At 40.9% G+C, this 14,272-nt stretch overlaps 1 long non-coding RNA gene across 6 annotated transcripts in view; it reads left to right on the top strand.

The window, feature by feature from the left end:
• Positions 1 to 14,272, top strand: part of LOC131277069 (uncharacterized) — a 68,101-nt gene that overhangs the window by 4,695 nt on the left and 49,134 nt on the right. For 2 of the 6 annotated variants that reach the window (XR_011647829.1, XR_011647830.1), the window contains exons 2-3: positions 5,684 to 5,884; positions 6,661 to 6,867. This is a non-coding gene — a long non-coding RNA (uncharacterized lncRNA). Of the gene's footprint in view, positions 1 to 2,597; positions 4,871 to 5,683; positions 5,885 to 6,660; positions 8,040 to 14,272 lie in introns of those variants that run through there. The other 4 variants (XR_009184263.2, XR_009184261.2, XR_009184264.2 and 1 more) reach the window with 3 other exon arrangements.

The following is a 14,272-nucleotide window of genomic DNA, read 5'->3' as shown; positions in this document are numbered from 1 at the left end:
AGCTAAGAAACTTCAAAGTGAGTTTCTGCCCATCTCAGCAGGATCTTACTGACTGCCAAAGTAGGTACTATCCCAAATATCAGGGCTCCTGAGCATTCTGGAGATATCCAGACACTATAGTCATCACTAGAGCATTTTCATTATCTCAGTGATAATAATAAAAAACAAACAAAAAATTCCACCACCCCTCAATCTTTCTGTGCTTTCTTTATTGTCCACAGCTCCCCTTTCTGACTTATTTTGCACAAATACTTTTTTCTTTCATCTATAAATTGATTTCTATTTACATTTTATATAAATGGAATCATACATTATATTACACAATGCATTTGGTTCATTGTAATGCAATTTTCCTGTATTTGTCCTTTTCTGTCTGGCTTGCTTCACTCAACGTACTGTCCTCCAGGTTCATCAATGTTGTCAATGTTATGACTTCATTTCTTCTTACAGATGCATAATGTTCCATTGTGTGAATATACCACAGTTCTATTATCCATTTTTCAGTTGAGGGACACCTTGGTTGTTTCCAGCTTCTGGCAATTGTGAATAATGCCACTATGAACATAGATGTGTAGATGTCTCTTCATGTCACTGCTCTCACAGCTCTCAGTTCTTCTGGATATATACCCCATAGTGGTATTGCAATGTCATGTGGGAAATCTATATTCAACTTCTTTAGGAGCTGCTGAACTCCACAGTGGCTGTACATTCTTCATTACCAACCACAGTGAATAAGTGTTCCTATCCACATTCTTTCCAACATTTAGTTCTCTAACATTGAATACTTTTTCATATGTTTTTTGCCATTTGTATTTCTTCTTTGGGCAAATGTCTATTCATGTCTTTGGCCCATTTTTAATTGGGTCTTTTGTCTTTATATTGTTGAATTGTAATATCTCTTTATATATCATAGATATTAAACGCTTATCGGATATGTGATTTCTGATTATTTTCTCCCATTGAGTTGGCTGCCTTTTGACAAAGTCTTGTGAGAAGCAAAAGTATTTAATTTTGAGGAGTTCCAAATTATCTGTTTTTTCTTTTGTTGTGTGTACTTTGCGTGTAAGGTCCAAGAAATCACATGAACCATGAAGTCTTTAAGATATTTCCCTACATTTTCTTCTAGTAGTTTTATGGTCCTGCCTTTTATATTTAGGTCTTTGATCCATTTTGAGTTGATTCTTGTATAGGGAATGAGATAGGGGTCCCCTTTCATTCTTTTGGTTATAGATATGCAGCTCTCCCTGTACAATTTGTTGAAGAAACTGTTTTTTCCTGTTAACATGGACTTGGTAGATATGTCAAAAACTAGTTGATCATAGAGGTAAGGGTTTATTTCTAGGCTTTCAATTCTATTCCACTGTTCAATGTGTCTCTCTTTATGCCAGTACCATGTTGTTTTGACCCCTGAAGCTTTGTAATATGTTTGAAGATCAGACAGTGAAATTCCTCCTATATTATGCTATAGTATAGCATACTATGCTTTTTTAGAATACTTTTGGCTATTCAGGGGTACTTTCCCTTCTAAGTGAATTTGGTAATTGCCTTTTCTATTAATGTGAATTAATTTTGATTGGTATTGTGTTGGATCTTTAAATCAGTTGGGTTAGGATTGACATCTTCACAATAGTCTTCCAGTTCATGAACATGGAATATCTTTCCATTTGTTTAAATCTTTCTAACATTTCTTTTAGTGTTGTTTTGTAGTTTTCTGCTTATAGGTCCTGTACTTCTTTGGTTAAATTGATTCCTAGGTGTTTTAGTCATTTTGTTGCTATTGTTAGTGGAATTTCCCCCCGATTTCCTCTTCAGATTATGCAGTACTAATGTACAAAAACATTATGGATTTCTGCATATTGATCTTGTATCCTGCCACTTTGCTGAATCATTTATTAGCTCAAGTAGCTTTGTTTTGTAGACATTTCTGAATTTTCTAAAAATAGGATCATGTTATCCACAAATAGAGTTTTCCTTCCTATTTATCCTATTTGGATGCCTTTGCTGTTTTCTTTTTCTTGCTCTAAATAGAGCTAGTACAATGTTAAATAAAAAGGTTGCTAGTGAGCATCCTTGTCTTGTTCCTGATCTTAGAGGGAAAGCTTTCAACCCTTCCCCACTAACTAAGATAGTTGTGTGATTTTCATATATACTTTTTATCATATTGAGGAATTTTACTCCTATTCATATCTTTTGAAATGTTTTTATCAAGAAAGGATGCTGGATTTTGTCAGATGCTTTTTCTGATTTTTTTCTGATTTTTTTGATTGAGATGATGTGTTTTGTTTTGTTTTGTTTTTCAGTTTGGTAATGTGGTTGATTTTCTTATGTTGAATGAGCCTTGCCTACCAGGAATAAATCCCACTTGGTCATAATGTACAAGTCTATTGAGATGCTCCTGCATTTAATTTACAAATACTTTGTTGAGAATTCTTGCATCTATGTTTAATAGAGAAATTGGTCTATAATTTTCTTTCCTGGTGGTGTCTTTATATGGCTTTGATTTTACAGTGGTACTGGTTTCATAAAAAGTGTTGGGTAATTTTCCCTCTTCAATTTTTTGAAAGAATGAACAGGATGGGTGTTAATTCTTTTTTAAATGTTTGGTAGAATTCACCTGTGAAGCCATTTGGTTCTAGACTTTTTTTTTTTTTTTTGATGGGAAGTTTTTGATGATGGATTCAATGTCTTTAAGTGTGAGTGGTTTGTTAAGTTCTTGCATTTCTTATAGTGTCAGTGTAAGTTGTTTGTGCATTTCTAGGAATTTGCCCATTTCATCTAGGTTGTCTAGTTTTTTGACATACAGTTTCTCATAATATCCTCTCAGGATCCTTTTTATTTCTGCGGGGTCAGTCATAGTTCTTCCCTTTTTTTCAGATTATATTTATTTGCCCCTTTTTTTTCTCTGTTAATCTTAGTAGGGGTTTGTAAATTTTACCTATCTTCTCAAAGAACCAGCTTTTGATTTTGATTTTCTCTAAAGTTCTTTTTTCTTTTCAATTTCATTTATTTCTATTTCAATCTTTGTTATTTCTTCTGCTTGCTTTGAAGATTGGTTTGTTGTTCTTTTTCTAGTTTCTCTTGTCGCTCAGTTAAATCTTTGCATTTAGCTCTTTTTTCTCTTTTAATATAAGTGTTTAGGGTTATAAATTTCCCTCTCAAGACTGCCTTTGCTGTATCTCATAAGTTTTTTGTGTGTGTGACATGGATCACAATGCTTATTGCAGACTTATTGGCAGTGATCAGAAACAGAAACAAGGCAAATGTCCATCAACAGAAGACTTGATACACAAAGTATGCTATAATTGTACAGCAGAATGTATGAAAGCAAAATAAACAAAATACAGCTCTAGCAACAACTCAATTTAAAGTTCCAAAATAGGCAAAACTACATTACACAGTGCTGTATATTTTAATTATTTTAAGTCAACCTAGTTATTATTGATATTGGAGAGGGATTATTAGACACAAGAGTCATTGTGTCTATCATTGGGACTCTATCCAATGATATAACCCACTATAGCAAAATGAGCATTCACATATTCCCTAGGAGCCTGTCCTGCATCAGATTATCCCCTTTAAGCAACTTAAACAGGTAACTTTCCTTATTATATTTTTGAAAAGTTTTTCTTAGCATTATACTCTCAACCAAATACCTGACAATCTCCTATGTTCGTATGTTGCTAGACCCTCCCCCCAATTCCTTGGGCAATATTACCCATCCTCCAATCCCTAGCCCCCCTTAAACCTGCAAAGCCCCACCCAAAGGTAACCCTATGCCCCCATTTTATCCCTTCCTAGTACAAATACTTACCTCCAGCTTATCATAGAGTTCACCCATATAGGTGTCAGCTTACATCCTTCCTCTACCCCCCGATTTCCTGTAAGCCTATCATCCAGTCTCTACTTCTCTGAGGCAGCTTGCTTTACTTATTTCATATCATTGAGGTCATGTAGTATTTGTCCTTTGATGCCTGGTTTGCTTCACTCAACATAAGGTTCTCAAGATTCATCCATGTTATCACGTGTGTTTGTAGTGTATTTGTTCATAAAGCCGAGTAGTATTCCATTGTATATACCACATTTTATTTATCCATTCATCTCTTGCTGTACATTTGGGTTGATTCCAACTGTGGCAATGGTGAACAATGCTACTATGAACATTGGTGTGCATATATCAGTTTGTGTCCTTGTTTTCAGTTCTACTGGATATATACCCAGCAGTGGAATTGCTGGGTTATATGGCAAATCTATGGTTAATTTTTTGAGAAAACACCAAACTGTCCTCCAGAATGGTTGGATCCTTCTGCATTCCCACCAGCAATGGATGAGTGTTCCCATTCCTCCACATCCTCTCCAGCATTTGTAGTCTTCTATTTTATTCATAGCTGCCAATCTTATGGGAGTAAGATGGCATCTCATTGTAGTTTTGATTTGCCTTTCCTGATAGCTAGACATTTGGAGCATTTTTTCATGTGCTTTTTAGCCATTTATATTTCTTCTTTGGAAAAGTATCTGTTTAAATCTTTTTCACATTTTTAAAATGTGTTGTTTATCTTTTTCTTTTCAAGATATAGGAGTTCTTTATATATACAAGTTAGGGATGTACTAATTGAGATAAGACACCTGAAAATAAGTCATAAACCAGAAATATATCATCTCCCCTCATGACCTACAGTCAAGAAATTCTGTAGACATTAACCTGGGGTATCCATCCCCTAGCCCTCCATATCTAAATGGTGCAAAACAGCCAAATGTGTCTCCAAGAGGAAGCCACTCACATGAGAAAGCAGGAAAGAGCTTCAGCATCAGGACTTAGGTGAATGTGCCTCCGGGTCAGGGACTTGAAGCACTGCCAACATCGGAAGTTCTGGTAAACACTCTTGGGCTTACAGGAGTCATCCTTGGACTGGGTGGAGGGAGGACCTCTCTCCATGGAGGCCCCCTGTGGCCTGAAGAAAGCATTCCCTGGAGGAATCCTGGGGGCCAACTGGGCAGCTGGTGGTGGAGCCTGAGGAGGAAGGCCTGGGGTCCAACCTCCCTCAGCAGACTGGGTGCACCCCACAGCTGAGGCTGGGATCAAGGGCTCCAGAGCAGAGGCCCTCAAGATCCCAGGAAGGGCATGCTGAGCAGCCCCACAGAGGATCCTTGGGTCACTTGAAATGTGGGGCATCTGAAGAAGGACAAAAGGCTGAGTAGGAGGGGGCTCTGCTGGTCCCCCTAGTTTTCTGATTTGAAGAATGATCTTCTCACCTCCAGTCCCACTGGGGACAAGGCCCCCCTTTCCTGTCACCAACTGTGGCCTGGGGAATGCAGGCAGCAGCAGAGAGCTGCCAGTAAGAAAAGATTAGGGTAGGTGCTGCCCCCAGGGAGGTGGAGGCGGTGGGCCAGGAATGGGTGAAGGGATTAGCAGGGCAGTGCCAGGATACAGGGAGACTCCAGAGTTCATGGTCTTGTCTGGTCCCAGCACTGGAGATGCTGTAGAGACAAGGAAATGGGTGGATTTAGAGGCCACAAAGGCAACACTCTTGAGGCTCTCAGGAACTGTCCTTTACTCATTAGGAAATTGAGAGCTGGAAAAAGTGATTATTAAAAATTTCTTCACCTACACAGCTCTGGATCTACCCAGGCATAACTAAGATGGTTTTCTCTTAATCCAATCTTAATAGTTACTCTTTATTCTTAGCTCCCAAAAGGACATCAACCAGACCTTCCCAGTTCTGCTTACAGGAATAAGAAGAATAAAATATCAACTGAAGGCAAAACCAGAGAATAGCATCAGAAGCACCAATATCAGAATCTAAACTGTCACTGATAAATCACTGAAACTGGAACAACAGTTATGAGTTTAACGTGCTTGAGACAACACAGGACTGGGAAATTGCAGGTACCCTCCTCACAAGACCCCTGGAAGGTCTAAAGTCATCACTTGTTTCTTGTTTTGGACTTGCTTTTCTTTTCATCTCTCCCCTGGGTTTTCCCTGTACAAATTCAAGTTCCCATTCCCATTTTGAACTGATTTTGGGAAGATTCTCCCAGTTCCTTGCTTGTGCATTTGCAATAAATCGCCTTCTCACTGAGAGATGTGTTTCTCCTTTGTGGTGCTGGAACAGGCATGCCATTCTGTTGGAATTGCCATACATACATCAAGAGAATCAGAGCTATGAATTTCAAAAAGTGAGCAGGCACCTAGGTGGAGGAAATTCAGAATAGCACCTGTCCCTCTAGTGATTTTAGTTCTAGAACTCCAGATCAGGATTTTCCCATAAGAGAACTTGATCCCACTCAGTGAGGCTCCCAGACCTCTGAGTGCTAAGGAGAAAAAAGCACGTGCTATCAGGACAGCCCCTCTCTGAGGAAATCACTACCAGAAATTCAGCCAGACTCAATATTTGGTGAAGGCTTTCAGTCAGCCTCTTGACCAAAGAGCTGGTGTCAAGGAATTCTTTGGAAAAAATACCCCTCAGCATGCTCACAAGCAGACAAGGAATGTTCTTTTGGGTAAGTTCTAGGGAGCACAAGGGCGTCATGAAGGTGGTAAATTCTTAAGATTATGTTCTGCATCATCTCTTCAGACTGTTACCAATACTACTATTAATGCTAGTACTATTAGTGATAGAGTAACATATACCTAATTGTATATCTTCTCCTTCCCCTCTTCAGAAAGAAGCTACCCTTCATTGAGTGTTTTACTGAAAACAAATAGCAGCCACTATCTATTCCATGACCATAAAGTATTCATGGACTATGAGCAACATCTTCACCTCAACTTTAAAATGAAGAGCTGAGGGTTCACCGTGAGGAATTAGAAAAGATGAATTGGTTGAACATCTGAGTTTACACAGTTTAAGAAAAAGTCATAAAATCCAGGTAAACCCAATCTCTAAAACTAGCTGAAGTTACCACAAGTGCCCTGGAAACATTGAATCAAAGAAAACATTTGCCAGGAGTGAAAGTGAAAGGCCTCTGGGCTCGAAGGAGCTTAGAGATTCTGGGCTGGGACCGTTAGAGTAACTTCCAGGCTGCCTCACAAACAGGATATTTCAGTGCTGATGTGACCATGATGAACTCTACCGAAAAGTGTTTTTATGTGAGACCATTGATTCTAACTGCCCCCATAGAATCTCATTTACTCCAGGTCATATTCTTCCAGTAAAACCATAAGTTCCCAGGTGCCTGAAATAATGACAAAGGGTGGAGACTACACTACCACACAACATAAACCCTCTACCATTTAATACACTTGCTATGTGGCTTTTTTCTAGAGAGAAACTCTTCCTGCCTCCAAACTTTCTCATACCTATTGTAGCCCTCTCACATATCTAAGGAGACCCCTTCCTCAATTCTAAGTCTTAGCTTTCCAACCTACCCCACCAATTTCCAGGGAAGAGGTTCTTGGTGGAGTCCAGTGATTTCTCCTTCCTCGAGATTCATCTCAAATCTTGTTCCAAGAAGATGGGTCAACTGTGAATTTCTATGGATTTGAAGGATATCAGGGACCCTGATAACACAACACCTTATCCTAAGTGCTTACCTTTTGAAGTCACCTCAGTACACTTGGACACTGACCACCACTCCCTGACAACCTCTAGCAAAGATTCAATTCTACGCCCTGAGAGTGAACTGCTGCCAACAGATCCTCAGGAATCCACGGAAAGGGTGGAGAAGTTTGAATCTCAACAGGACTAGAATGGAGCACTCAGACATTCTACAGGGGGGAGGGGCAGAGGGCAGGTTGGCTTGAAGTGGGGGAGGGTAGAACTTCATCCAGGACTCTGACAGGGGAAGTTGCAGATGGTCCCTTCAAAGTATAATGGGACAGCACAGTTATTAGGGACTTTGTTAGAGCAATTTATTGATTCTTCCTAATTCATAGCACAAAGACTTCTTCCTAGGTTCTATACTTAAATTGTTTATAAATAAACATTGGTTTGTGCTGGAAAGCCCCTCCACATCAAAGAACTCCAGGCTTATAGGCTTACAGGAAAAATCGATGCTTTTTTCTCATTAATTGCTTGTTAAGTATTTAAAATTTACATTTCAATGATTTTGATTGCTTTTAACAGGTAAACTTTGCATGGTGTGAAAGTCAAATTTTGCACAATGAAAAATGTAGTGAGATGTCTTCCACCCACCCACTTCTCCTGGCATCCCAGTCCACATCAGCAGAGGACAATAATGTTTTTGCTCCTTTTGCATCTTTCCAGGAAAGATATCATGCAACTAAAAGCAAACATGATATAAATTCATTATAAACATTTTATGTTTATTTCTGATTATAAACAGTTTATACAAGAGTATATATTTGTTATCTATTGTCAGTTTTACTGCAATTACTGTCTTTCAGCTGGTAGCTTGTTTTCAACTCTTCTTTCCTTAGCATACGCTACAAGGAGAAGTTCTTCAATTAATAAAACCTTTAAAATATCCCTAAGAATAATATTCCCAGTTTTAGCAAATAAAAAAATAATCCCCAAAATATTGAAGTTCAGTAAACAATGAATTATATTCTAGCATAAGTATGTCTCAAATTGTATATGACATATATGCTCATACACATTGTTTTCATGAGATTTAAGTTTAAGTTAGGTGTCCTCTATTTCATCTGGCAGTGCTACATAAGAAGTGTAACCCATTATGTTTTTAATGGTTACCCTATAAAGAAAAAGAAAGCACTGAACCTACAGTAAAGACAACTGAATTTGTATCTATGCTCCACCCAAACACATGATTTTTACATTTCTACTGAATCAGAAAACAGTCACAGGAAGTATTACAAAGTCTGGATCTTTGTTCTACTTCATTGCTAAGAAGCCTGCTAAGAATTTTGCCTCAAGTTTAAGGACACAAGAAAGTCATGAACTAGTTTCTGGACTCAGATCATCAAATGTCCTGATGAAAGGTATCAAAAAAATAACCTTCAAACAAAATCTTACTGAGTCCACATTTACTGTACATGATAAGTAAACTCACTAAAAAAATATTCTAATATGAGGAAAGTCCTAGGATTCAACCAGCAATGGAGTTCAGAGAAAGCATACCTTGAAGGAGTTTCCAGATCCCAAATACTTTGCCAGGATGGTTCTATAAGGAACCCTGCCTCTGAATAGGAAATAAGGCATATTCTTTGAAAGGCCATGAGCTAGAAGAAAACAAATGCAGACAAGGCATGCATAAAAAATCCTTCCAATCTGAGGACACGACCCTAGGTTATACCTCTTCTAAAACACTTCACGGAGGACCCTATCTCAGTGCACGGGACTGTCCTCCACATCTGTGAGTCTAAAAATCATGAGTGGTCCTTTCCCACATGCTTTCTCCTAGAACTAGGGATGGCTGCTCAGATTCCTGGAGAGGAGGCATGGCCTGAACACACCTCACAGAGCCTTATAAGGCTCCACCTCCTGCCTCTCCTCCATGCCCCTCCCAGGACCTGGTCCCTGCAGGACCTGGAAGCTTGGGGCTTGCACAATTGGCTGTGGGGTTGGGGCTCTGTCACGTGTTCTCTGGTCCTCCAACCACTTCTGATGTCAGTTGGGAACCGGTTCCAGAAGGGAAATGCATGTGCACAGGGAGGAGGGCAAGTCCATAACTGTGAACCCCAGGGTCTGGGGGGGAGGGGTTGTCCCATCACCCTAGTCCCACCACTTCCACCTGCTTTTCTATGTCAGTTGTAAAAAAAATTAAGGTGAAGAGTACACCAACTCATGACTTCCTAGTGGTGTCTCTGGGCTCAGGACTGTGTGTGCTCCTGTGAATCAGGAGCTGCTCCCTAAGGCTGTGGCCCTGCCCTCACTTGTCCCTTCCCCTGTGGGGGAGCATCTGTACTGTGAGAGGGAGGAGCACTGCAGGCCAGACCGGTTGCATTTGTTCAACTAGATGGTAAAGAGTTAAATTAAATTGTTACTAATGTGATCTAAGTCTATATCTGTTACATTGTGATAATACAAAAAATGAGGGAAAATATTTCAGTATATAAAATACCTTCTATTGGGGAAAGAGGGAACACTAAACATTAAGTGCAAATTCAGCATATCTTGGAAATTTTGCTATATTACTTTTTAAGGAAGAAATATTAACCAGTGTTCATGATGAAACCATTATTTTATCACGAATGGGAGAGTCTTTGCTTCATGGAATAATAAACAGTTTTTCAAGGTCTGGTGTCAATTGTGATGGATTTTCAAGCACAGGTTATATATAATAGATATAAGATTTGTGCAAAAATGGACAAAAGTATGTCCGAGTCAATTGACTAAATGCAATTTACAAAAGATAATGTATATTTTCTAACTATTTGTAAAATTTTGCTGCACATGCTGTATGCTATGCAATGACTGAAATGTATTCTCTATGTTTATATATATACACACACAGAATTATTTTAGAAAGAGTTGGTTCACAGTGTTAAACCTGGCTACATACCACTACGTTCATAACTGGGGCTTTAACTACTTTTATGATTGTATCCAGGAGCTGAGTTCCTCTGGGTGGAAGTGTGTTTTGTGGGGTTGTTAGCAGGTCAGTTAGTGTATCTGAGGATAGATGGATGTTTTGTACCTGATTGTGGGTATGCAGAGAAGAGGTTGATTGTGTATCTGAAAATGTGATATTCTCTACATGTATTGGTGGGCCTCTTATGGACTGTAGAAATTCAGGGTGTGTGAGCTCTATTGTGCATGTCTTTTGGAACTGTGTTCACATGAATTGAAAGTTTGACACTCGTATTTGCATTTCATAGGTAGGTTGGAATATGATGGATACCTTGAAATCTGTGAATCAGTGGTGTCTGTGTGGATATTTGGGGTTAAGTGAAGGACCTGACTATTTTTTCAGTGAGCCTGAGGCTTTGGATTCTCAGATCCTGTGAGATGCAGTGCATGTATATCAAGGAATTGGTGTTATGTATCTGCAGTTTGAGGCTATGGAAACATTATATGCTGTGTGTGCTTTCCCCATGATTCTCTGGGAATTTTGTGTGTTTAAGTTTGGAAAAGCCTCTGCATATGCATATGGGCAATGCTAGGGAACATGTCAGTATATTAGTCAGTAGGGACTGTGTATCTTCTGTATATTGGTTGGATGTGTGGGATCATTGAAATGTACTCAGGGTACATTGGGTGGTGATGTATGTTTGGGTGGTGTTCAGGAGTTGTACATAGGTATTTTGGTGTTGAAGGGAAACTGTATAATAATGTATGAAGCTGACAGATGTATATGTTCAGATGGAAGGATTGTGTTTCATGTGCCTATTCTGGAAAATGCTGGAGATATATGTTGGTGATCATTAGCAAGTGTAGGGACTAAGTAAATGTGGGAGCTGTATTTGTATTTGGTGATACAGGGTGGTATTTTTTCATATTTGTATTGTATAGGGGAATTGTGTGTAAAATTGAGGCATGTGGTACATTTTATGTGTAATGAGTGTGTACTCTGGGTCACAGTGATTTGGATGTACATTTCCTAGTAGTATGTTATTGAAGCTTTCAGTAGAGAGTTATTAATATGTCTTGTGGGCTCTTAGTATGTGTATATATCTCATTGAATGGTGGGGTTGTGTGTTTATACATGGAAGTGAACATCTTAGTGTGCTTGAGCTGATCTCACAAATCCCACACCATGGTTTTGCTTAAACAGCATATGTTGGTGTCTCATTTGAGACTGGAAGTCCAGGTCAAAGTGTGGGGAAAACTTGCTTCCTCTGAAAGCCTGTAACATTCTGGTGCATCTTCTGGGAATCCTTGTAGTTCCTTGGATTGTTTCTCAGCCTCTGGTCAGTTGGTGATATCCTTTCCTTCCTAGCTTCTGTGACTTCTTGCTTCTCTTCCTCAGGCCTACAGCCATGTGGAGCAGGACCCACCCACAACTTTAGAGGGCCATGCATGACCTGAAAATGAAAACCAGAGGAAATCCTGTTAACACTGGGTTGACAGCCACAGGAAAGTGGATTAAGGTTAAACACAGGTCTAAATTGCAGGACCTAATTCAATCTACCACAGTGGGATGATTGTATTGGAAGTATGTCTACAAGTTCGAGTTGTGGGAGTGGGGGTATCTAAAACCCCCACATAAAAACCACAAAGACACAATGTGGGGAGAGACAGAGGGTGTGCCTTGACCTGGGAGGATGGAGCGTGGTCTGAGGGCTGCAGACCCCAGGCTGGCATTGCTGCCCCCATATTGGATGTGAAGATTGAGACCTGGAGGCAACAGCCCTCAACCTGGGGGCAGGACATGTCTTACCCTCCTCTTCCCATCTCAGGTCTTCACTGAGTGGCCTTTATGGCCAGGGTCCCTGATGCCCCAGACTCTTCTACTCTCCAAAGGCTGGTGACAGGCCCTTTTCCCTTCAAATTCTGCACCAGGGCATGGGGTCACATGGGCCCTGCCATAACACCCTGGTAAGGTTTGAGGAGACTCTGAAGGTTATTCTGCCACCACTGGGAAACTGCTCCTAAAAGGAAGTCTTTCTGATTTCTGCTGCAGGAATTTGGGACTGAAGGTGGAGGGTGTGTTCCAAGAGCCAAGGAAGGAGGCCGAGGACCTGCAGATGGGGAAAGCAGAGCACACTGCATGGAGCCCAGACAAGGCCTGACAGAGGCCAGGCATCAGGGGTGAGGTCAGAACAAGGTTTGGCTCTGCAGCAGCAGGTGGAGAGAGCATGTGAGGGATAAGACCCCCAACACCAACCCTAACCTTAACACCCACACCTCCCCTTTTCCCAGACTCACCTTCTGGCTGCTGCTTCCTCAAGCAGGAAGCCCTGTGGTATCATCAGCCCAGAGCTTACCAGTCTAGGTTCTGGCTGTGGGCCAAGTTCCCTGCTTACCCATCCTTCCATCAGTAAATATGTCTTAATAGGATGGCCCCAGATGAGAAATGGGTATTAAAGCAAACCCAGTATCTCATCATTGGGCATCTAGAAACCATAAAGTTGAGAAACCTGCTGAAACATTGGGACAGATGTGGCTGGAGGCAGCCCTAGCATGAGCTAGCCATGGCATCAGGGGAAGCAGCAGTGGGAGAAGAGAGTATCCTCTGGGTGAGGAAACTGCTGCCCCTGTTGAGAGGGGTCACCTGGAAAAGGCCTTGATGGAGAGGTCCTGACCTTGGAGGGCCAGCATTGTTGGAGGTAGCTCCATCCCAGGGAGGTATCTGAGCTGTCCTTCCTGTAGTGGGTGCCTTCCCTGCATTCTGCCCTTCCCCAGCTTCAGGGAACACAATCAAGAGGGAGCCTGGGGTCAGGGCTAGAGCAGAGCCTCTGCTTTTAGAAAGCCTGGCTCAAATTTGGTTCACCCATGTTGATTCCATGCCCTTTGCGACTGTTTCAATAGTCTTCCCCCTCTGAGCCAGGTCTCACTTATTTGTGAAATGAGGATAACACTGCTAGCTCTGTAGAGCTGTAAATATTGTAGTTAGTACATTCGATTTATAGGAGCTGTGATTGGCATATTCTGAGTTCTCATAAAAATGTTCCTTCTTATTTTTACTAGGTAGAACACATCTGCCAAGTCCCCTAATGCACTCCACTCTGATTCCAAACAAAATCAATTACAAAACTCTCTATGTGATTTCGATCCTCTAGCACTGGGACCTGATCCATTCAGCTCTGAATTCTGCACAGCAGCCTTCACAGTGCTTGCACAAAGTACACCATAAAGAAATGTTTGCTGAATAAGGATTAGATGACCTGAGCATGTGTTTTTAGCTGCCTCCCAGGGTCAGAGTGCAGTAACATGCAGTAAAAGTCTCTTCTAAACTTGGTGAGTTAGAAGTCACAGCTACCTGTGGCAGAAGGCAAAATGACAGAGTGCTTCCCTCCAGGTCTCCTTGCCCTTCCCCTTGTCACACCACAGTGCCTCCCGCTCTGCCCCTGGGACCTGGTTCTGGGCCTTCCCCTTGCACATCAGCCAGTGACAGGTGCATGTGCTCATGCTCTCCTTCTGAGACTGAGATGTGGGCCAGACTGCTTTTCGTTAGTCTACCCTGACATGTGAAGGAGACTAGATCAGAGGAGAACTTCCAGAAGAGCCAAGCTGCAAACCCCCACCCTCAGACACCTGAGGGAAATCTACACGTATGGCTGTAATCAGTTGAGCTTTGCAGTAGATTGTTTATCTGCACTATTGTGGCAATGGATTAGTGGTATACCTGGAAAATATCTTGAATCTCATTGCCCAGATGCAGATATCCCAGGAAGAGGATTCCAGTGTAGGGTAACTATTTTTATGTGAGGAAATTGACTCTCCCCTTGAGCATTCAATTCTTCTCTTAC

This window comes from Dasypus novemcinctus, chromosome 31 (assembly GCF_030445035.2).
Source record: "Dasypus novemcinctus isolate mDasNov1 chromosome 31, mDasNov1.1.hap2, whole genome shotgun sequence".
NCBI lineage: Eukaryota > Metazoa > Chordata > Mammalia > Cingulata > Dasypodidae > Dasypus > Dasypus novemcinctus.
The sequence above is the reverse complement of the archived record's forward strand: the minus strand, read 5'-3'. Positions and strand labels throughout refer to the sequence as shown.